This window comes from Equus caballus, chromosome 4 (assembly GCF_041296265.1).
Source record: "Equus caballus isolate H_3958 breed thoroughbred chromosome 4, TB-T2T, whole genome shotgun sequence".
Classification (NCBI taxonomy): domain Eukaryota; kingdom Metazoa; phylum Chordata; class Mammalia; order Perissodactyla; family Equidae; genus Equus; species Equus caballus.
This window is the reverse complement of record NC_091687.1, coordinates 75,856,544-75,881,874: the sequence shown is the minus strand read 5'-3', so window position 1 is coordinate 75,881,874 and position 25,331 is coordinate 75,856,544. Positions and strand designations below refer to the sequence as shown.

Here is a 25,331-nt window from a genome sequence, read left to right as displayed (position 1 = left end):
ACTAAGCATTTATTATGAACAAAGCACTGTGTGGGTTAAATGTTATCCCACAATTTTAGACTGTCACTGTGTCATTTACCCTCTCTACTTTCTCAAGTTCACTCACGGTAATAAAATATCTGAAGCTACTGGTTTCAATCTATTGCTTACATTCAAAAACATCTACCATCAGGCCAAGATAAGATGAGCTACAGATCTAACTACAGTCCCTGAACAGATAATACATTGGGACAACCAGTAGAATTGGGAAAAGAGGAGGAGAAACTCATTAGGTGCCCAGAACCCTGGGGAAAGATGAAGGATGGGGGGAGGGGCAAACAATGAAAAATTATAATTTCAATTTAGGAGTCATCAGACATAAATAGTTGAAAACTCTTCTTTCTCTTCCCCAGGAAAAATTAAACTAAACTTGAAGAAGAAACGGCATATCCTTGTCCTAATATTGAGAGTAAGATAGGAGCACGGATGCCCAGGACAGTCCTGTGGGTGGATCCGGAAGGTACTTTGAAATGGGATCAAGTGCTTAAATCGGTTGCTAATGACAAAATGATGTTTATATTATTTACAGGGCAATTTATTTCTTTAGAGGGAAAATAACTTTTTTAATCAAAAATGTTTTAATCAGGAGGTTTTTGGCATCACTAGGCTCCATGTCCTTACTTAACAAGACTCTAAAACAGCCCCCTGCTGACTTTCTGACCTCATCTCCTACAGTCCTGGCTCACTCTGCTTCAGCAACACTGGCCCCTTCACTCTTCTCAGATCCTTAAACATGTAACTCTCCTCGGTTTTTGCACCTACAGTTCCGTCTCTCTGAAGTGCTCTCCCCTCATATACTCACAGGACTGGCTCCCTCATTTACTGCAGGTCTCTCCTACAAGGCCACCATAGCAGTAGGCCTTCCCAGACCACTTTATATAAAATAAGTCTCTTGACGTCAGTCTCTATCGTTTTCTCCTGCTTTACTTTTCTTTACAGCACATACCATCACCTGGCATGTTATTCACTTTTAAAAAAATTCCTGTCACTTCAATGAAGGCAGGGACTTTGTTTTGGTTACTCTTATATCCACAGCGCCTGTCACAGTGCATATGCTCAGTATATACGCTGAATAAATGTATTAGTCAAGAGCATGATGTTGGGGAATAGGGGTAATGCGTATTTTGATAAAGCATCTTTAATATTTATATGTATGTGTGAGAGTATATATATAATACATACACAGTTATTCCTCATTTTCCACAGATTCCACATTTTCAAATTCACCTAAGTGCGAAAATTTATTTGTAACCCCAAAATCAATACTCAGCACTTTCTCAGTCCTTCATAGACGCGTACGGAGTAGCAGCAGATTTCAGTCTCCTGACACACACGTTCCTAGCTGAGGTCAAACAAGGTGACACTTTGCCCTCTGGTTTCAGCTCTCATACTGTAAACAAAGGTCCTTCTAGCAGTCTATTTAGCGCCATGTTTGTACTTTTTGTTGATGGCTTCACCGTGCGCAAACAGCCCCCAGGTATAGTGCGGCAGTGCTGTCTAGTGCTCCTAATCACAAGCAGTCTATGATGCGCCTTAGGAAGAAATATGTGTGTGTTAGACAAGCTTCGTCCAGGAATGAGCTATGGTGATGCTGAGCACGAATTCAATGTCAATGAATCAACGATATATACTAAATAATGTGTTTTCAAACAGAAACATGAATAAAATAAGGTTACGTATTGATCACCTGATGAAAATGTTGTGGCCAGAGGCTCACAGGAACCTAACCTTGTATTTCTCCTAGGAGCAATGGTTCAGTATTTGCTAATTCAGTGTTTGTGGTGATGTTATAGAACATAATTATTGTGAATAATGAGAATTGACTGTATTTATGTATGTGTGCATAGTTTTGTTTTTTTGATTTTTATATACAAACTACAGAAAGGAAAACTCAAAAATTTTCCCTCTGGTAGGGATTAAGGATCACTCCCTCTAGTCAAGAATATAATCTTCCCAGGCAACAGCATGGTTGACATTCATGTTAATGACGTGGTTCCATCAATTGAAAGTGGCTGAATAACTGAGGTCTAATGGAAAGAACAGAAGTTTAAGAACCAGATAAGTCTAAGTTTAAAAGTTAAGGGAAACACTTACTAGTTGAGTGGGCTTTGGCAGTACTTAAACTTTATGCCCCTCAGATTCCTCTTTTATAAAATGGGTGCTCATGACTATTAAATTAGATAAACCAGAAAATGTCCCTAATACAGTGCCCAAATCATTTTACTTGCTTAATGAACTTAGCTTCCTTTCGTTCTCTCTTAAGTGCCCAGGGAACTGCCTATAAAATTCCCAGAGGGGAAATTTGAACAATTAAGCCTCAGCAGTTTGGGAAAAAGCCACTACAAAGACAGTGTTGATAACTTGGGTTAACTTTGTTTAATGTTAGAAAGGTAAAGTATATGCACTTTGCTGACAAAGACACTTGTCACATTTTTGTGGCAACCGTTAGGATGCTTTTATTAAAGGTAATGCTTTTCTTTGGAACCACGTTTTTTTCCTTTCAGAAGTAAGCAGTAATGCATGAGAGAAATTAAACAAGTAGACATCTATATAACCACTGCACATGAAACACAAAAGGCAACATTACTTTATCCATTTCCCTAATAGTCGTAGTACAATATCGAAGCCAAACCCTACAAAACATACATCTGTTGATAATAATGAAGTAGACAATACATTATTAATAAAAAGTCTTGTGATTTGATAGACATACTCTATCAATTGCCAAAGCAACCTCTCTTCATATTTACAATGTGGTCATCTATTTATGCATTTATTCTGCAAGTACTTATTAAGTACTCACCATGTACCAGCACCAGGCTAAATACCAGGGATACAAAGGCGAATATGATATAGCTCTTAGCCTCAAACTTCCATTTAGTCAAAGACACACAGTCATTTTATACAAAACTGTACCTAGTTTTATAACACAATTTCATAGGCTTGCACATCCAATGAGACTACCTGAAAAGTGCCCAGCGGAGATTGCTCAAGCGGTTCAGGGCACTGCAGGCCTCTGGTCCACACACTCCCCATGCTGTCTGAAAGGAGTAAAGGAGCCTCAGGGTCCTCTCTATTCAAATGCAAACGGTACATTCAGGAACCAGCTAGCCTGGTTCTAGCACCATCTCAGTTCTACGTGAACAAGTGGCAGCTACTCCTTTGGAGGAAACTTTCTCCCCAACTCCACCACCCAAAGTAAAGTTGCTCCCCAATGGGTTCCTCCATTCACAGAGGTTCCCCTAAATGCCTCCACCTGCTTCACTGAAACTTTGGCTAAATAGAAACGTGATGATGTTCCTTAGGTTAGTGCTGCTTAGTCACTCTGCTCAGTGAGCATAACTCAAGGCAGTCCTTGTAGCCCCAACCAAAACTCCTTTTGATGAATCACACTATATTTTTACTAAATCTTGGACTGTTGTCAATGGTCCAGCTGGATGGCCTACCATTTGGAAGACCACAGATTTGCAGACTAAAGACATCTACCTATAGGGCTGCAAACCACGGGAAAGAAATTGTGGCTGCTGATCAGTCTGGGTTGCTCCTGTAGAGGCCCACAGCAAGAGCCCGTGTTCTGATGAAATCAACTGGAATCAAGACACTGATCAAGCCTGCCCCGGAGAGATGACCACCATTGCTACCTGGATCCATCATCATACCAGACATGGCAGTGTATCCACCTCATAAACTGGGCACAGAATAAAGGACTCTCTGTTTCTGATGCAGAAGCTACTCCTGCGTGCAAGACTTCCAACACTGGCCACAAGTTGGTTCATTGGTGTCGTGGTACAGGAGGCCACATTTCACTTAGCATGAAAACTAACAAGTTAGCCAGTTCCGAGCTCCAATTTCCACAGAGTGATATGAAGAGGGCCAAGTGACAACTGTATACACAGTGGTCATGTTATAGGATAAGATTCTAAGCTTAGGGAACCTCGATATTTTATAATGGGAATTAAGCCTGTCCCAACTTTATCCCAGAGGGATACACTGTCTTTATTATAACGGACAGTGAACAAACCTACTCTCTGCTCCTGAGGAAAGCTATATGTCTATCTTCCAAGACAGATCGCTATATGAACACTCTAGATGTTCTGAAACAAAAGAGCAGATAGTTCCTTTGTTCACAAGATATGTAGAAATGCAAGAGAACCATGGAAAACCGTTTCTCAACAGCGCTGACTCCACCTGCTCCTGGTAAACTGACTATATTGAACCTTTGTCCCTCTCCCAGGGCTACAGTTGGTACTCCACTGCTGTTGACACTTTTTCAGATTACTGTGGCATTGTTCTAAGCCAACTCTGGCCACACTATCGTGGCCCTTGAAACCTAACTATGTCATATTTCAGATTCTGGACCATCTACAGTCTGACAATAGCGTATCTTTTTATCACAAAGGTTTCCCAACAATAAACTGAAAGCCAAGTTATTTGATGAACAGTCCACGCTCTCCACTTCCTAAGGAATCTGAATTGTCGGGGACTGGAAAGCCTTCTCAAAAAGCAATTTAGAAAGATTTCTGATCCTATCTCCCTCATCTCCTCTTGGTCCCCACACCTTACCAGGGCAGTTTGGTTACTAAATGCAGCTATACCCAACAAGGTTTATCTCTTGGATAATGATCAGGATGAAAGCGGTGAAGGTTATATAGACCTATTTTGGATTCTATTCTGACCATCCCTAGACATGACACATTTTTCTTCATCCTAACAGCAATCCTCAGGTAACCTGGTTAGGATACCTTCCAGCCAGCAACCCAGTGATGAGAGGACCTAGGGAATTCAAACTTAATTGTAGTTCAGCCCCTTGTATACTCTGGGTTGCAGTAACATAATCCTAGGTCATAAATATAATGACCCTTGGCTTGAGTATACTATTCACCTGCCCCCTTCAGTGTTCCATGTAGGAACTGGGGAAAGAGCATCTTAGATTCTGGGATGTGGGAAAAGAAAGGAATAGTTAATGTTCCTTGACCCTTAAACTGTTTAAATCTTCCTGATATAAATTCATACATTTCTCCTATGCCCCAAGTGGCCTTGGGTTATAGAGTATATGGCAATCAAAACTGCAGCTATTCAGTGACCTCACCCATGTGACTTTACTGAATTAATATAAAACGGTGATCTAAATAAAGCTTAGCAACCAATATCAAAGAGGAGTAATGGGCCCCTTTGAGTTGCATGCTTGGATTTGAGGGCAAATGGGCCATAGAACGTCTTTCCACTGGGCGATTGCTTTTTGACCCATCTTTTTCACTCTGTAATTATAGGCAATGGCACCAAGGATCAGCATGTCGGTCTAAACTTTCTCGTGTGGGTCAAAATGGATAATTGACCAGCTTTAGACTACATCTTGGCTGGCTAAAATAAGATCTACTAGTATTTACTGGTATTTATTTAAAAATGGCTGAGTCCCGGGGCTGGCCCTATGGCATAGTGATTAAAGTTCGGCACGCTCTGCTTCGGTGGCCTGGGTTCATGCGTTTGGATCCGGGACACAGACCTACACCACTCATCAGCTACACTGTGGTGGCGACCCACATACAAAATAAAGGAAGACTGACATGGATGTTGGCTAAGGGTGAATCTTCCTCAGGCAAAAAAAGAGGAAGATTGGCAACAGATGTTAGCTTAAGGGTGAAGCTTCCTCATCATCATCAAAAAAAAAAAGGCTAACTCCAGGACTCTGGGGGCATAATGAGATCAATACTGCAGACTGTCCCTATCCTGCTGTTTGGGATCCTATTAATAGTAGCCTTAATTAAATGCTTTATGAGACAAATTGAATGCTTTGATCTCAAACTCTGCCAGATTAATCAGACAGCCAAAGGGTAGCCTACTTGTGAAAATTCACCAAAAGCCAAGACAGTGTACACGGTAAGCAAAATAATGGACTCCCAAAGATGTCCACGTCTTAACCCCTGGAGCCTGTGAAAATGTCACATTATAGTATTACAAAGGGGAATTAAGGTTGCAGATGGAATTAAAGTTACTAATTAGCTGACCTTATAGGGAGATTATCCTGGATTATTCAGTGGCCCCATTGTAACCAGAGGGTCCTTAAATGTAGAAGGAGGCGGCAGATGAGGCAATGTCAAAATGATGTGATATGAGAAAGACTCAACCAGCCATTGCTGGCTCTGAAGATGTAAGGGGCCCAAGAGTCAAGGAATGCGATGGCTTCTAGAAGATGGAAATGGCTAAAACACAGATTCTCCCCTGGAGCCTCCAGAAAGGAACACAGCCCTGCTGACACCTTGATTTTAGCCCAGTGAAACCCATTTCATACTTCTGACCTCCAGAACTGTAAGATAGTAAATTTGTGCTGTCTTAAGCCATACGGTTTGCAGTAATTTGTTAGAGCAACAATAAGAAACTAACACAGTGTAGGATTCAGAGGTGAAAAGGACATTGCTCCATGAGAATCTGGCCCTCCTACAGCTCTTACAAATGCACCAAGAATGCAAGACCCTATCCTATCTTCACCTGGTCCATTACTTAGGGTTGTGTTTGCAGTGAGGAACCTTGAGGACTGAGGTATTAGATCCCTCGGGGATAAAGAACAGGCTTGCTTACTGCTTTCTATAAAAGTGATAGACTTCCACAGCTCAGAGTTCCTCAGCTGTAACATATACCCACTGTATGCATAGCATCCATCTGGCCCATACTGGCCCACAGCACCTGAGAACAAGGGGAACTGATACAAACATGCTGACTGATGCTCTTCTTCTATTTATTAGCTGTGTGATCTTGGGCCGGTTATGTAACTCATACGTAAAAATGGAAATAGCAATAGCTACGTCACACCTTGTCGACATATTAAATGAGATAATACACATAAAGTGATTAGAAGAGGCTGGCACACAGTAGCACTCAATGAATTTTAAATGTTTTTTATTATTAACTGCACTTCAGTGAGATTTGGTCCAGACCGAAGAACATCCAGGGGTGGGACAGAAGGAACAATTGCCCTTTCAGTCCCAAACCTCTCACTGTAACAATTTCTTCTAACAAATAAAGACTGGATATAATATAAAATAAGGTTTTTATAAGAATTATTTAAGGGGGTATAGAATATTGAGAATCATTTTAAATAAAAGTCATTCAAGACTAATCTCAAAAGCAGAATTTATTCAAGAAATCTGTCTCTGTATTTCTTTTATAGAGTTTTCAGTGCATTTGACTAAAAGAAATCTGATTAGCACTATAATTTAATTTACTTAAAGGAGCTGTAATACTTTAAAACTACTGTTATAAGGAGATTTATTCACAGAAGTAAATAAAATAATTATGAAGCTGATGAAATGACTACATAAGCCATTTTACAATAAAGATCTATTTTTCCTTCTTTTCAATAAATGTTTAAAGCTCTCCTTCCAGCTCTTGGTAAATCTATTGATCTGTGAAACACAGTGCACTCCAGGGAGGCAATTCAGTTGACATTATATATCAAATGATGAGATGAATAATGATCATACCATTTGGTAATTAAACGTCTTACAAACCTTTTAACTGACTCAACATCAAAAAAGTCAAATGGGGTCAACATATTCTATTTTTTCATTCTCATACTAATGATATAAACAATAATCTTAAAAGACAAACAGAATAAGAAGGCACAATAACAATTACTTAAAAATATTTAAAGATCAAATATACGTATCAGATAGCTAGCTTACTATTGACTGTATATAATGTGTCTTCTCTTGAGCCTACTGAATTGTGTTCTATTCTTAAATGTTTTGCTTTTAAAGTTGTTACAGAAACATTTCAAGAAACGTCTTTCAATGAGCAAAGGAGAACACATGGGAAACACTATTATCAGTAAAGATAAAGTATAAGTAAGAGAACATGGATTATTAAAAAAACCGAAATCATCTGAATCTTAATGTGCAGAATTTTCACATATAAATTCTATTTTAACAATATAACAACACATGATACTTTTTATAAAATGTACACGTTTTATTTATTCTCTTGTCCAGCACTGAGCCCTCCACATACACTTTTCATCCCCTAAGTGGTTGATCAGTAAAGAGTTTAAGGTGTAAAAATCAGAAACCATATTAATTAAAGGCCTGTATAAGCTAAAGTATTTTGTTTGTTAAAGGCTACCTTCTTTGGCCATAAATACTAGGTCACTTACATTACAACATCATGAATAAACAATCCTATAGTAAGAAATTAAAAAATTTTGAAGTAGATACACATGCCTATTTGTTATCATGTAAAAGCCATTCATTGTATCTAATTATCTAAGTTATCTGATTGCAGTTGCATTTTAAGTCCTTCTGTTAAATATTCAGCACCATATTTACTTTGATCATTATACTTAAAAAATTATTAAACAATTAGAGAGTTTTATTAAGGTATTCAATACATTTATGATAAAGGCTGCAGCTCTAAAATGTAAAATAATGAATAACTGAATAAAATATCTTACGTTTTCCTCATGCTTGGAGCATCAATCTAATTATGCTATCAATGATCTACTTCTACATACCTTTTTTTTCTACTTTTACATACTTGATTTTAGCTTATTTTTAAATTATTGATCATCACGACTCACAAAGTTTTCAACTGACCAACAACTGAGCAGCAAAGAAACTAATTTGCTCAAAAAGTTGAGATTAAAGTATATTTTCAAAAAGATAAAGAGATACTAGTTTCAGATTTCTAAAACATATAACAAACAGAAAAGGGCGACAGATTAAGGAAACATGAGGAATAAAAATCAATTTCTGAGAAAGATTAACTATAAAACAAAGGCAAAAAATGATCTACAAAGAAAGACAAGGACTGCTAGCAAAGGGCACGAAAGATGAATACTTCTGTGAAAGTTATTCTCAGCTCCAGAGCTTTGATCAAGCCAGCCTTCTATTAAAATCTCTCAACGACTTTCAGATCCACTTTGTTATCCACTGAAATTTCCTTGAAAGGAAAAGAAAATTCTTTAATAAATATCTCCTATTTCCCAAACGTATCTTCAAATCTTCCCAAATGTAAACACTGTTACCTTCAATAATCCCTTCTTAAATGTGTATAGGATTTTTCACAATCATGTACAGTTAAAATTCCAAATAACTCAACCTTATCCTTCAAAAACGATTTCAAGTTCCACATTTTCTGTGAGAATTACTTATCTAACAATAAGTGATACGGGGTTGTATTTCAACTATTCATAATTGTATTAGTTGTCTATTGCTGTGTAATAAATTACCACAAATTCAGCAGCTTAAAGCAACATGTATTTGTCATCTGATAATTTCTGTGAGTCAGGTGTCCGGGCGCAGCTGAGCTGGGTCAGCTGCAGTCACTTACTGGCTGGGCTGTGTTCTGGGTAGAGTTCCAGGTTCTCTTCCAAGCTCACATGACTACAGGCAGGATTCAGTTTGTCGTATTTGTAGGACTGAGGGCTCCATTTTCTTTCCAGCTGCAGGCTAAGGGTTGTCTCAGCTCCTAAGAGGCTGCTTGTAGTTCTTTGTCAGGTGGCAATTTCACAGGCCATCTCAAAACACAGCAGCTTACTTCAAGTCCAGCAGGTTAATCTCTTGCTCCAGTCTGCTAAAATGGAGTCTTACATACCATAATATACTCACAAGAATGACTATCCCACCACCTTTACAATATTCAGTTGGCTAGAAATAAGTCACAGGTTCCACCCTCTCTCCAGGGGAGGGGATGATACGAAGGCGTCACTCATTACAGAATCACCAGACGGTGTGCCCACCACAATAATTCCTAAGTTAAAGTTATAAACTCTACAACCAGACTGCCTCGGTTTAAATTCTGGTTCCACCCTTACTAATTATTAATTACGTCTCTGTTTTTTCATCTTAAAATGGGATTTTAGTACCTCCTCTTAAAGTTATTGTGAGGATTAAGTTAAGATTGAAATCTGCTTATAGAAGTATCTGGCTAGTAGAAAGTTCCATATAAGTTTGCAAAATAAATTAATATTTGAACATCTACACAAATTTCTCATAACCCAATACATTTTTAACATCAACATTTCGTACATTATGGCTCTAAAGATGTATGTTGTCATTTCTCTGAATGATTCACACTTGCATATGTGCAAATGTGTGCTCTACCAACTACTGTAACAACATGGAATTCCCTAAAGAGCATTCAAATTAGTTAACAAAGATCAAAACACAGAATTACATGGAAGAGAGCAGTCAATAAATATTGTTAAGTAATCATGATGATAATTGAAATCTACAGTTAAAACTCAATAAGAGTAAGTAATGGGTTGACTTCTGCTAATCATCAGCCTCAGAGACTCACTTCCTTTCTATCACATCGATCACAAATGCTCAACTTCTCAAACACTGCCATTCAGTGATGAGTGATACCCCTAACCTTTTAATAACCTTCTACGAGCTGACTGAAAAATAAGGCAGATGGTCACAGAGAATTTATACAAATGCCAAGTACTGGAGATCACGGGAATACCCATTCTTTGGGTTGTTGATCAGACCGTGAGATGCAACGGAGTCATCTAAGAAGGTAAGTCCTTCTGAACAAACACTCCTAGAAGACTTCTCCAAGTTATGCTGACAAAAGTTAGAAGACTTTTACAAAATTACAAAATGTGATACCTAAAAGAGATCATAGGAGTCTAGTGCAAAATGCCTTTTTAAAAATCACTTTTCACCAATAGATAGATCATCAATCATAGATCTGAACTTCAGACAGATAAACACATTTGTCTAAATTCACAGACAGTTGCGGAGATAAAAAAGAAATCAGATCTCTCAACGCCAAACCAGGGCTTCTCAGTGGGAGCCATACTGCTTTAAGAGGAGTTTTGGAAATTTGTGGGAGAATTTTCGGTTGTAACCATTTGAGACATTGGCAACGTGTAGGCAGGAGTTATGTTTGCTAGTCTTCCTGCAATAATGAAGAATGTTATTGCATCTTGCAAGACTTCTAAATATCAATAAAAATAAAAAAAACTTTTGACTAAAGCTAACCTTATTTTATATATAAAATCCAAAGTATGTTTTCATGTTTTTAATATACACTGAATTTTCCAAGAGTTCAGTGATATTGTATATCAAATATATATTTATTTTCTTCAAAACTTGTCCAATTTTCACCATTTTGAAAAATAGCACTAATGACAGCTCACGTATCACTGCATCTTTAGCCATGATATTTATAGTTATTCGACAAGAAGGACAATTACATGACCACTTCATAGGATTTTCTAATTCAGTCAAGCCCAATCATTTACATTTTATATTATATTGAAATTACATGTATTGAAACATATCGAAGAATTTCATTTCATGTTAGTAAAGGGAGAATTACAAAATATTTGTTATAAACAATGGACTTACATCTCATGGGGTTAAGAAGCACACGGCCTAGCTGGTTCCTTCTTAGAATTAATTATAAATTAGCTTATGCAGTAGAAAGGAGGCTTTTCAGGTTTTATGAATAACAATTCTAAAAGATAAATAATCTAGTAGCTAACATTTAAGTGTTTTGAAAGTGTACAGAGATTAACAAAAAATCCCCTATGGATGAAAATTCTAGTTTCTAAAGGCTCTTGAGCCATGTGATCCATTAAATTGTCTTTAAAGGTGGTATAATCCTGAGCAGAAACACAAGCAAGGATATATTAAATCTTGATCACTAAGAATCCTTAACAATGGGGCACCTGGTTAATTGTATAAAGGAGTAAATTATGTACTAATTAGAGAATTGCAACTGGTTGAGAATTTTTTCTATTTTGACATTTTTTTCTTATTTCAGAAAAAATACATGTTCAATAAACAAAGTTTAAATCATATAGAGAAGTATAAATAAGAAAATGAAAATCTTATAACTATCCTCCAAATTAACCATTGATAATATTTTGGTGCATATATACATAGAATATATGTTTTCTATTAATTTTCCCATGAGTAATTATGCAGTTTAAGAAAAGTTTATATGTTACTGAAATATTGACTACCTACATATTCTTTGTTATTCCATTGTTTAGATATGCTATAATTTATTTAACCAGTTTTCTTTCCCAAGGTTATTTGGGTTGATTCCTCCTCTGTGATATGAAGAACATAAGAATCCATATATCTAATTGCCTACTTTATAGCAGGACAACAAGAAGTTGAACCAGAGAAGCAGCTATCTTTAGATGAGAAAAAAACATGGTAGTTTAAATCTCTTTCCCATTCCCTTCAAAATCTCACCCAAAGTGAAGTTTGGTCTACTTGTGCATGTGTGTATGTGTGTGTTTGTAGGGAGAGGCGCTGTAAAAAATTGGAACAAGTCTTCTTGTAAGAAAACTTCTCAGAAATTTCTAGGAATATTTCCGTGCTAATGTAAAAGTGTAAATGGCAACTGTGTAATCCTTTGATTTTCTTAAATTATTTTCAGAAGACAAAAGACACAGAAACCACTTTCCTATTCTTTTAATAACCTTTCTGAACTCTTGGGAGATAAACCCCATTCCTGTTTTACCCCCTAAGCTCCTCAGCCCTCTTCCCTAAGCTGACCCTGCATTATGCAAATAGAGATCCCAGTAAAGTGAAACTCTGGTTAGGGTCCAACTGCTCAAATAATGATTAAAATGAGTATATTAGAATATTTATAGCTTCAAGTAACAAAAAAAATCTAAAAACAGAATTAAGCTGAAAAGAAAGTGACTATATCTCACTTGGTCAAGACGTAGGAAGGGCTTCGGGTATAATATATTAATCAAATACCAAATTTATTTATTTATCTAAGTTTAATGAAGTTAGTTAACATTATTTAATATTAATTTAATAATTAAATATAAATAAACAATTTCTGGCAAGGGAATGGAATTAGTATAATTGGCCTAGTCAGTATCCACCCACTGGAACCGTGGATAGGGTCAGTTTCCCATGAAGCATATGCTATGTGAAGTAATGAAGTATATGCCAACATCATGAGTTTTCTGTTAGTAGGGAAGAAAGGTTGTTGGAGCAACAACCAGTGGTGTCTGCTTCAAGCAGAGTAACCATACATCTTTACCCCAAATAGTCCCAATGTATACCAAATAATAATAGAAGCTTTTTTACTTTCAAAAGTCTCCTGGATGGTATATAATATGGTCATCTAGCTATAAGGTCTTTATTTGTAAGATTTAAGAATTAAGTTCCAGCATATCTTCTTTATAATGATATAAGAAAATTGCTAAACCTATAGTGAAAATAAAAATAAGCTTTCAGAATGTATGGTCAGCTTAAGAAAATTTTAAAGTAATTATGAGGCAATCCCTTTCAACTGACAGAAACACTGATTATAAATCATTCTTATCGATACCTTCTTAATGGATTTAATGGATTCTTTCTTTCTAGTATTTTCATGCCCTTGTCCACGTTTTTCCATTTGAAAGAAGAAAAGTGATTTATTTTTAAATATACTCTATAATCCAGAAGTTAACTGAGTTAGACTATGTTAGCTTCCAAACATTTAATATACAGAGTGATAAACTACACCATAAACTGCTTGTTGCTTAAATACATACTGTGTTTGGGGCTGCAGGTAGAACCACAGGAGATGAGAGGCTATTCAACAGTCCTGGGCAGTAGAGCACTGAAAGGCTTTGGACCTAGTTTGCCTTAGTTCAAATCTCAGTTCTGCCACACATGAACTGTTTACCTTGGGCAAATTACTTAACCCTTCTGGGCCCCACTCCTTCATCTGTAAAATGGGGATAATAATGGTCTCTACCTCATAGATTATGAGTATTAAATGAGTTAATGCTGACAAATCATTTAATGATTACCTGGTACTAAATAAATGTCAGATATCATCACCATCATCATCATCATCATTATCATGTGGAGCCCGGGGTGCTGAGGACCAGGCAGTATTGCCAAAAGAATACTATCCTAAAACTAGTAATGTAAAGACATTAAATTCTTTGGAAAAGGAGAATTGAGTGTAAAGGTAAAGAAGGAACAAGGGACGGCCAGAGAAAAGGTAGAGTATGAAGAAATCAAGGGTGAGATCAGCAACTGACTCACCAAATGCACGTCTCCTACTACAAGTTCCTCTTATCTACAGGTTGGTACGTTGCTAAACATCTAGACTGTATTGTTAAAGGGACTAAGGCTTCTCAGAGTCTCAGTGTAATGCTCTGCTCATTTCAAGAAAACTTTTAACACACGAATTCCTAAAGGCGAGTTCACATTAAAAACCAAAATCTCAAAGGTGATAATGGTTGGAGTCTAGAGCAAATAAGATGTAGCTCTGGATAGAGGAATGAACTTTAACATTTCTGATTAATCAGAGAGAAATATGTATGGAATATAATAATCAACATAAACAAATATAAAATACAAGGGCACTAGAACACTAAAGAATATAAAATTACTTAATAATATGTAATAAATACTAATTACACTTTTAGCCCCACTATATGAGGAAAAACTGAAAAGTGGTAACAACCTCTCTTTGAGTTCACTCACAAGAAAACAGGACGCAGGTTTACTCTTATTCAGCCTTGCATGTGTTGGAGACACCTGAACCCTGAGACAGACTGAACTCTAAGGAGGAAAAAAGGTCAAATTCATGGTTAAGAACTACAGTAGTTCTTGATTGATAACATTACTTAAAAGAGCAAGAAAGAATGTCAGATTTTTTTATGATGGCTCATTGTTTACATAAGAATGTAATATAATGCTTTGGGTCTGATGACAGAGTTGAAATCATTATGACATAAATAGTTAAGAGTTGTGAGGGCTGATGGAGTATTGGGTACCTAGGGACAAGAAAAACTGCATTTAATAGGTATAATTAAAAAGTAAGCATAAATCATTACTTAGGAAACAAATGAATGAAACGTATTAGCAAAATTTTTTAAATTAAGTACACATTTAAGAGGGGAATAAACTGAAATTATCTTGAATTTGGAGAAACCACAAAAAAAATTACAGGAGAAATTATTAATGTGATAGATTCTATATAAGATTGAAGAGAAATACTGTCTTTAATTAGCAAGTTCGGAAACTTTTCTAACAAAATCCTTCTACTGATCTTTCTTCTACAAATATTTACTTTTAATCTGACCCAGGCAATCAAATAAGAGATCTTCATTTCTTTGCATCAGACTTTCCACACATGTTCATTCAAGAGCTCAGACCCTTATATTTTACAAATTAAATATGTCAATATATGTTATTATGGTATCATATGCTATTGTTATTATAATTTCTTAGAATTCAAGATGCTACGGTCACTCTTCTTAGTTCTTCCTCCTCAAGATTATTTCAGATGATAATATATACAAAATACAGATTTTATAATTCTTTATATAAACCTAACAGTTGCATTCAGAAAAGAAAAAAACTACACAGGACAGTTTCCAAAAAAGGTTGTTCTCATGTGAACACAAACTCTTAATTAAGGAAGAAAACACTCAAGATTACTAGCATCTTTTAGTAGGCTAAGGCTTATCGTTATTTTCCAACCTTAAGATTCAAGAGAGCGCTTTGGCAAATCCATTCATTTGTGTTGTTTATTAAATTCTCTGAGGCTACTGATCCATGCACTTAAGTGTCAGAAGAAGACAAGGGAAAAAACCATCGCAATATCGTAGTCTCAAATGTTTTTACTCACATCAGTCTCTTATGGAGGACCCATTGTTTAAGACCAAAAATAATACAGCAATTGGGAATTATGTTTAACATTTAATTGTACTGACAAAAATGAATATTTAGGCCCAATGTAACAAGAATATTTATCCCCTGATATAGTGAACATAAAAAAGTATTCACATCTGTTTCACTGCTTTGCCTTCTTCATGGGCTTAAACCTGCCAAATTATTCCATTTGATTTCAGAGAATTCTCATATGGCAATCTATTTTATTTACTTTCTCTTCAATAAAATGGTTCAGTGAGCATTAGCAACTCTGAGACACAAGTTTCAATCAGTCTTCAGGTAAAGGCGTCAATCTATATCAGACCTACTGTGCTGTGAGTTGCCATTAGAAAGCTGGATAAGGCAGAGCAAGAGCGAAAAGGTGAGCAAGACCTAATAAAGCCACAGTGAAGAGAGAGAAAGCTCTCCCCAGGCTCTCACATGCATCACTTATACAATACCAGGTGCTGGGTTCAACACACGAGGAACTCCTTAATAAGGCTGACAGCTAAAAAGAGGCTTCAGACTCTAACTTTATTTTACATGACACCTACAGTAATAGTCCTCTGTTCTCCAGCAGACAATAGTAAAAACTCGAAGTGCCAACAGTTAAAAAGGAGGTTTCATATTCACCTCTCAGATATCTTACAGAGGGAAAAAAAAACCCTAAAAATATTCAAGCGGCATAGCATTGCTTCTGTAACATTTTCATACAGTTACTAATATAACAGTAGTTTCAGTGGACCTTTCCTTACAAATTTGTATGACATTTTAAATATAGCTGTTGGATTAGATTTTAACCACAAAACAATCAGTAAGTTTTAGCAACAACTCATTTTGGAAGACGATATCATTAAAGAGTAATTCCAAGAAATGTGGGGCAGTAGTGTTAGATGCCGTGAAAATGTCTCCCAAAGCACAAACTTTGTAATAAGTGATGCTGGTTCATATTTGATATGGGCTGTAAAAAGCAGATTATTGTAATGGTCCTCTTCCCAGCAAATAAGACCATTAAAAATGTACTTAATGTTCAGTTGAATTGAAAAGCAGGCCAGTTAAAATCCATATTTTGCTATTTTGTATAATGGTATAAAAATTTTACTAGTGGCTAACTCTAAGCCACAAATTTAAAATTATAAATGTAAACTCTTTTTTAAAATTAAAAAAAGTTTCCAGTTTTTCTCTTTTTTTAATATGAATGCAGTATTTTTGTCCAGGTTCTATCATCACAGTATAATCAATAGGAGTAAAATTTGGAATGATGATTTAATGTGAATTTATTTAAAAAAACGTTACTCTAGAGGACGGCCTCATGGCATGGTGGTTAAGTTCACGTGCTCCACTTCAGCAGCCTGGGGTTCACTGGTTCACATCCCGGGCATGGAACTCCACCCCAATCATCAAGCCATGCTGTGGCAGCATCCCACATACAAAATAGAGGAAGACTAGCACAGATGTTAGCTCAGTGACAATCTTCCTCACAAAACGAAACATTGCTCTATTACTTCCTGAAACATCTTTCTCAACTCACTTTTCTGCAGATTAAATGTATTATTTTCCTAGTGAACTCAATACTTCAAAGCATAGCAGCCAAAATCTAGATACTTAGATGTAACTCTATTCTTTTCAAATCTATAAGGACATTAAAGGTGTAACACATAAAACTAGCCTGATAGAGTAGTAGAACAGATTCCGCAAGCTCAGATTCTGTAAAGGTAAGAGTGTTTTTAACTATTCCAAACAGCTCTTCTACAAAAGAACCAGTACCAGACCAACATCCAGACCTACTCAGTTCTAAGTAAGCATGACTCTCCAACACTGATGTGATTAATGGGCAAGAGATTAAAAGTAGCCTCTGCCTATTATAAAACCAGTATTCCAGGTGAAATATAAACATTTCACATTTTCTTCTCACTCGGCTCACTATCTTATGACTACATATGCCTATCTCTACCAATACATTTGCTTCAGAGACCATAAATTTGGTATACTACTGATCCTTGTATTTCCTACAAAGCCAAGGACAGTGCTGAAATCTATGGAAATAATTTTAGGGGTAAGATACTATATTACATATTAATTATCTATTGCTACATAACATAAAAAACTACCTCCAAATTTAGCAACTTAGAACAAAAACATGTATCATCCCACACAGTTTCTGAGGATCAGGAATCTGTGAGTAGCTCAGCTGGGTGGTTTAGGTTTAGTTAGGGTTTCTCAGGAAGTTGAAGGTTTTTGCCAGTTCCTCCCAGTCTGTTGGCCAGTGGGCTTAGTTCTTCACCACATGGGCCTCTCCATGACTGCCAGCCTCCCCCAGAGCAAGTCATGAAGCAGAGAGGGAGAGGGAAAAGGAGGGAGGGAGAGAAACAGAAACAAGAGAGAAAGTACACCCAAAACAGACGTCTCAATATCTTGTAAAACCTAATCTGGAAAGCAACATACCATCACTTGTGCCATATTCTATTGGCCACATAGACCAATTCTGGTAAATATGGGAAGAAAAACACAATGGTGTGAAAACCAGGAGATGAGGATCATTAAGAACCATCTGAGAGGCTGCCTACCACAGCCCAGTCTCTGGACCCCAATTATTCATGTTCTTCCCATGTGCAATCAGTTCCAAATGTGGTAAGTGGTAATGGATTCTTAACGGTAATTTAAGTGTTGCTTAGGTACACTTCAGACTACTGAGACAATGTAAGAGTAGATAATTTATGAAGAATATTCTTTGAAATACCATTCTCAAACTGAATATAACTCTCAAATTGACAGCTGCTTTAAATCAAGAAGGCATTTTACATATTCAGTGAATATTTCTTAAGATACTATTATATGCAAGGCTGCAAGTAAGACAGATATAATGCTATGTGGGGAAAGTCCTGGGCTGGCTAAAAAAGAGGAAAGAAAGAGGAAAAGTGTAATAGAAGAGGTAGAAATTTAAATGTGCTTTAAAGAGATGGTAAAAGGGAAAGAAACAACATGATTTACATTGACAAAGATGTGGGCAAGTGTAAGGCTTACAGGTCAAGGTATACATATTGGAGTAATGGGGAGAAAAGTTTGGATATTCGGGTTTTTTCAGATTCTGAAGAGTATTAAATACCAGGGTAGGCTGTATTTAGTCTTGTGGTCAGCCAGCTTGAAATAATGACTAAATATTTGGCAGGAAGGAATGCCTGCTGGGAGTTATACTGTAAGCAAAAATATCTGAGAATAAGAATTTAAAATTAGTGACAATAATCCTTTTTTATTAAATATTACATAATTGTAAAAATCTAAAATAACAGGTTACATGAATTTTACATTAAGAAGTTTATCGTGCTGTGGCAGAACAGACCCATGTTCATGTCCTGTATAATTCCCTCTTCCTGCATGTGAGCAGGACTGTGACTTGCTCCTAACCAATAGCACAGGCCAAAGGATACAGGATGGCACCTCAATGATTACATTACTACACATACACATATTCTACAAATATATACACATACATACAAGACTCTATCTTGTTAGCGTGCAGTAGAAGCTCTCCTGCGGGCTTTAAAGAACTCCATAGAGAGAAGGCCATGGGGACAGAAACTATGGACAGCCTCTAGGAGCTGACGATCTCAGTCCTAGAAGTGCAATGAACTAAATTTTCCCCAAAACCAGTGAATATGGAAGAAGATCCAGAACTCCAAATGAAAATGCAGACTAGCCAATATTTGGATTTCAGACCCTAAGGTAAGCCTTGCCTGGACTCCTGACCCATGGAAACCGACATAATAAATGTGTGTTGTTTTAAGCTTCTAAATATGTGGTAATTTGTTACATAGCAATAGAAAACCAATACACATGCTAACCAAAACACAAAAAGCACATTTATAGAATTAACTCATTTTTACCATTTCATGGACCAAGATTAGAATGCTATGCAGGATATTTGCCAGGTGGCCTGGATAATACAGTCAATATCTGAAATTAATATGGAAGTAAATAGCAACTAAGTTTTTTTTTTAATGCTTACTATGGCTTTTATATGTATGCACACATTTAGTCCTCAAATCAACTCTATGAAGTAGGCATTATCTCTATTTTCTAGAGTCACAAATTAAGGATTGCAGAGTTTAAATGATTTGCCCGAGGTTTCACATATGGTAGGTTTGTTTTGGAACCATAACTGAAATCTACGTAATCTGATGTCCAAGCTTGCAGTCTCAACAGCTACACTCTATAGGCTCTCTATTCGTATTTGTCTTCACTCTGCTTCTTTTTGCCCAGGAATGTCAGAATATCATGTATCTGAATCACTGACCCAGCCCCTCCTCAGTCAAATAAGCTTCCTGCAGTCCATTTACTTTTCAATGATTTGACAATTAGAGCCAATATTTTGTCATGTATGATGCCTAATTTTCAATAAGTATTTACGAAACTTACAGCAATTTTTCCGTAAGTATGTGAATGTTTATTTCTACTCCACTGAAATAACTAAAATTGATATTTTATTTGGATTTAATACTCTTACAATGGAAATCCTGAAAATAATTGTGAATATCATGAAGTAAAACACACTCACCCAACTACCCATTTACCCATATACACAAACACTCTAAGTTGTATGAAACAACATTTTAGTTCCCATTGTATAAATATAACCTAGGGCAGGTTATTTAATCTCTCTGAGAGGTAAAATGGGGAAAATACTAAATAAATTGTTTCAAAATAAGAAGATTCAACCAAGTTTTCACTTTAGGGATTTTGGGGGGAAGAGAACAGAGGAGGGGAAAGTGAAGAAGAAAGTTAATATTTCTCAAAAACAGCTATGTATCAAGTGCTAAATTTGTACCGTAATCCAACGAACAGGTATATCTGTCCTTCATTTTACTGTTTGAAAACTAAGTGCAAAGATTTAAGGAAATTAACCAAGGTTGATTAAAAAAAAAAAAGCTAACAATTGGCTAAACCCATATCAACGGGAAAACATATCTACCAGACTCCCAAATCCTTACCTCTCCATCACTTCATTATTCTCTTATCATAATACCTCCAGCTCTCGGGTCCATAACTCTGTATATTTCCAAGAAAAAAAACTTTTCCAGAAAGTATTTTTCCATTAAGATGAACTACTGGCATTATGCATATGCATTATTTACATATGTGGTTGGTCTTCATTTAAAAACATTAAAAACTGCTACTATAAACATATGACTAGACAGAGTCTAATTAGCAAGTTCCAGAAGCAGTTTTAAGGACTAACTTCAGACACAATCATGTTCCCTTTTGGGAAGACTTGATTCCTAAAAATTGTTTCCTTCATGGTTCCATGATGTTCATTATCAAGTAACTACTGCTTAAAATCTAAAATCCCCCTGCTATTATTAAAATAAATGCCCTATTACTCAAAAAAATTACAATTTAAATATTAAAAGGTCTTACTAAGATGGAATGTATCAACATAACCACTATCTATAATAAGCATAAACTATAAAACTCAGCAAAAAAAGATTGTGTGTTAGCAGATATGGATTCTAATAACACTTAATTGTTGATTATTAGCTGTAAAATCACAACAAGCTATCCTACTTTTTCCAAATCATTTAAATTATTTGTCTTTTAGTTTTTCCACTTACTAAACAAGGGATAATAATATCAGCCTTACTTATATAACAAGAAATGCAAGAGTGAAATTAATGAGTTTAATGAAAGAGTAAAATGAAATAAAAACTTCCCAAAGTGATTCAAAAATCTTAAATGCTAAATCAACGTGGAATCATTTTGCTTGTACATGTAGCAAAATGATAAAGTAGACAAAATTGTAGCTAAAATACCTAAGAAATTTTTGACTATAATTCAAGCATATTGACAAAAATTCCTCAGGGAAGTTACGGAGTCTCGATCTGGAGAAAGTTTTAGAAATGGGTAGAGTAATGGAGGCAGACCAGTAAGGATCCTGAGGTCTGTCCTATACTTAATGGTGAACTCCCTTGATAAGGAATTCTGAGTGGATGGGCAAGAAAAGTAAAAGGATTCCTGAAGAAGCCAGGGCACCATGGTTCTCTCTTTGGGGATAAAGAGTAGGGAGAGAAATGATATAAACTCCTCACCTAAAATTTCTTTTAGTTTTTTTATAATTATATTATTACAGATTTGGCCACCTATGACATACTGTTGACTGATACTATAGTTCAAGAGTGACACTGAAAAACGACTTTTACAGAAATCTCATATATTGAGTAAGAGTGGGAAATAAAATCTGCACCTTTTGGAAATGTATCACATGCTGTTTCCATGGTCCTTGGGTTGTACCAAACAACGGATCTAAAGTTCTCTAAATTGACATTGTAAATACCAAGGAAAACTAACATTAGATTTAAAGAAGGTTAACATTAAAAAGAAAACAAATCCCTTCTAAACAGCTGACTTGCTGGGTCTCAAAGTTTACTAAAAAAAAAATCAAAGTTTCAAAAAATAATTACTAATATGTTATTCTCTTTATTTTCTGACATTTCTAGATCCCTCAAACCTCAATATCTATTGACTCTTAATAAAATAATACTGAAAACATCAGTATAAAAGGCCAGCATAATACTAAGAGAAAATATTCCAAGTGCTTTTCTTGCCTAATCATTTCCCTTCAATAGTTCAAAATCAAATTCACATTTCACACATATTTGTGCTGACTTTCAAAAAAAGTGAGACCAAGTTTAATAGGAAGAGAATGCACAGCAAGGAGTCAAAATGGGAAGCCCAAGAGAAGAGACAGTGGTAAATATTTCTACTGCCATACTTGACATGTCTCTATGGTTCACTGATAACTTTTTTTAACTTTTGGGCAAAGATACTTAACCAAAAGATTAAAGAATAAAATAAACATTAGAAAAACAAGAACAAGCACAATGAGCAAAACAGAATTATTTCCAAAAGGCCACTTACCTGTTTCTTACAGATCTTCCGCAAGACTTTCAAGTCAACCTTGATGCGGAGCCCTAGGCAAGTTCAATCCCAGCACCACAGTAGAGTAGCCCTGTTAATAGAGACAAATAATTGTCACTGCTTTGACAATTAACTCTGAATTTATGTCACAATTCATTCAATGACTTCACAGAACGTAAAACATATTCCACCTCAAATAAGGATAACTGTTAATGCATTCACTGTTTTGTGAATCTTCAAATATGTATGAAAATGCTTTTCCATGTTTTAATTTAGAGAACTTTAAATCCATTGTTGGGTATACAGCGAGGACCACGGAGACAGCATGAGAGTATTTCTAAGAAATGCAGATTTTATTTCCCACTCTTACATTGATTTGGCAGGTTTAAACTTTTGGTGATTAAACTTTATAATTTATAGAATAAAATTATTTATGTCTCAAGGTTCCCAAATGAAAACATGACTGATTTCAATTGCCTCTTCAAAATATACTTAATGAGCTTTGTAGACCTTTCCACAATTAGTAAATTGGACACAAGCATCTTCTCCTTATAATCACAATGTAAGGGTTATTACCTTAATACTTATTTGAATTTGTATCTTCCAGACCCGTTTCCCATTTCACCACTCTCTTTTCTAGTCTCTTACTTCTTTAATCTGAAATATTTACCTCATACCTTTCTTAGGGTAACCAAGTGTTCTGAAGGTCCAATAAAATTACAGGACTTCAAAGTGTACAGAGAGTAACTGGGTTTGGACTCATGCACTCACTCTGATTGACTGGTAGTGACCGCACGGACAGCTATGGAGACTCAATCTGAGTTTGCAGCAGGAAGGAGCACTGTGTTCAATTAGAATGTCTGTCATAGGCATTGAAAGGATGAATGACATCGAATGCCATCTTTGCTGAGCATTTAGACATTTCACTAATTTTACTTAAATCATTTCCAAGCATTTTTGGCTAAAAATCCTTTCTTCCAATGAAATCTTAGCGAGAGATCAATTAATCAAACAGATAAAAATGAAGTACTCTGGTTGAATCAGAACCTCAAATAGTGCTACCACTCTTCTTTCCCCAGCTAGCTTGGGGGTAATTCCACAAAGCCTTAGGTATTCTATGACGCATAACTTGAAACCATTGTTTAGTTAATCATAAATATTAAGGTAATTCAAAGTCACAAAAATTAAGGTAATTTAAACTCCTCTTCTTCACATTCTAGCATTCTGTCTCTATTGTTTCTCTTGTCCGTATGTCTCTTAACGATAAAATTTTGCACATGAACAGGCTCTTGACTTTCCCTGTGTCAATCTTTCTTCCATAATTATTTCCAGCCTGCTATATGCCACCGAAAGAAACAGATTTCTTATTAGAGTGTAGCAGTCTAAATGATTTCCTAATTCTATATTGGTTTATTTTCCCTTTCCTATATTCATGGATATCAATTTTTCCTAAATCCACCCATAAATTCTAGATTTTTAAAGAAAATCTACAAAGCCATTTTAAAAGTATATGCTGTAAAAAGTCTATTAATATCAAAGTAAAATTCAAAAATGAAGAGCAAAGAGAAGGAATCACTCTTCATAATCAAATATTAGGATATACTACAAAGCCAGGTACAGACACAGGGATACAGAGGTCAGAAATAAGCCCACATATCAATGAAAGCACTATATATTGTAAGGGTAATATCACAAAGTAAAAGAAAAGGTTAATGTTGAATCATTGTATGGAGAAAGAAAAATAGTCTCAGAATGGCAGAAAATAAACTTAGCTCCTTATTTTACACCATAAATAAATCCAAATTCCAATGAGATTAAAAAGTTTTAAATGTGAAAGTTATCTTTTTAAAGAAATCAGAAAAAATTCAGGTGACTATTTTTGAGACCCATAAGTAACAGACAATTCTGAAACAAGACCTATAAAGCATAAATAATAAGGCATAAAATTGATGGATTTGGCTAAATCAAAAGGAGAATTTTTCAGTGAAGGAAACCATAGATAAATTTCATAGATAAAGTAAGTGAAGACTTAAAACCAACAAGAAACTAATATTAAAATATATACTCAGAGGAAAACTAATAGAAAAATGAGCAAAAAACCCTGAAAAGGCAGTTTCTCAGAAAGGGAAGCCAGAATGGCTATCAAATATAGTTTAAAATGCTCAAAATCACTAGTTATCGGGAAGATGTAAATTTAAAAACCTATGAAATACCACTTCATGTCATCGGAATAGCACAAATTTGAATGCTGGATTCTATCCAGTGTAGGCGAAAATACAGAAAGATGAGCATTCTCATTTACTGCTAATGGAAGCATAAACAAAACAGTTTTTCTTAAAAGCAATTTGGAAGACCTAAAATGTCTATCCATTCTTCATGAACCCAAAACACCTTGTGCAGAACTCTACTGACAGTAGCGTACATTAGCTTAGATCGTACTTCACTTTTTTATTTACATGCCTTTCTCTTCCACTAGTTTCTCCATTTTCATTACTCAAAATTAATGTCAAAAATTGGTAAGTCAAGAAATAGCAATAAGCATAAGCATACTATTTAAAATTATGGATGTAAATACCAGGAACGTGTTGCCCCTAGATAGCTGGACTGGGTAGCGGAAAGGTGCAAGGCAGAGGACTGCTATTTTTCATTATAAGTTTTTTGTTTTATTTGGCTTTTTAACTCTGTGCATGTATCTCTCTGATAAAATTCAAATTTAAATACAAAAGAAAAGGCAAGAAGCTAATTTTAAAA

At 35.7% G+C, this 25,331-nt stretch overlaps 1 protein-coding gene across 40 annotated transcripts in view; it reads right to left on the bottom strand.

Annotated features, from left to right (window-relative positions):
• Nucleotides 1-25,331, bottom strand: part of FOXP2 (forkhead box P2) — a 509,955-nt gene that overhangs the window by 330,035 nt on the left and 154,589 nt on the right. For all 40 annotated transcript variants that reach the window (XM_070264896.1, XM_070264901.1, XM_070264902.1 and 37 more), the window contains one exon: nt 22,581-22,671. The gene's annotated coding sequence lies outside the window, so the exon portion shown is untranslated. The remainder of the gene's footprint in view (nt 1-22,580; nt 22,672-25,331) is intronic.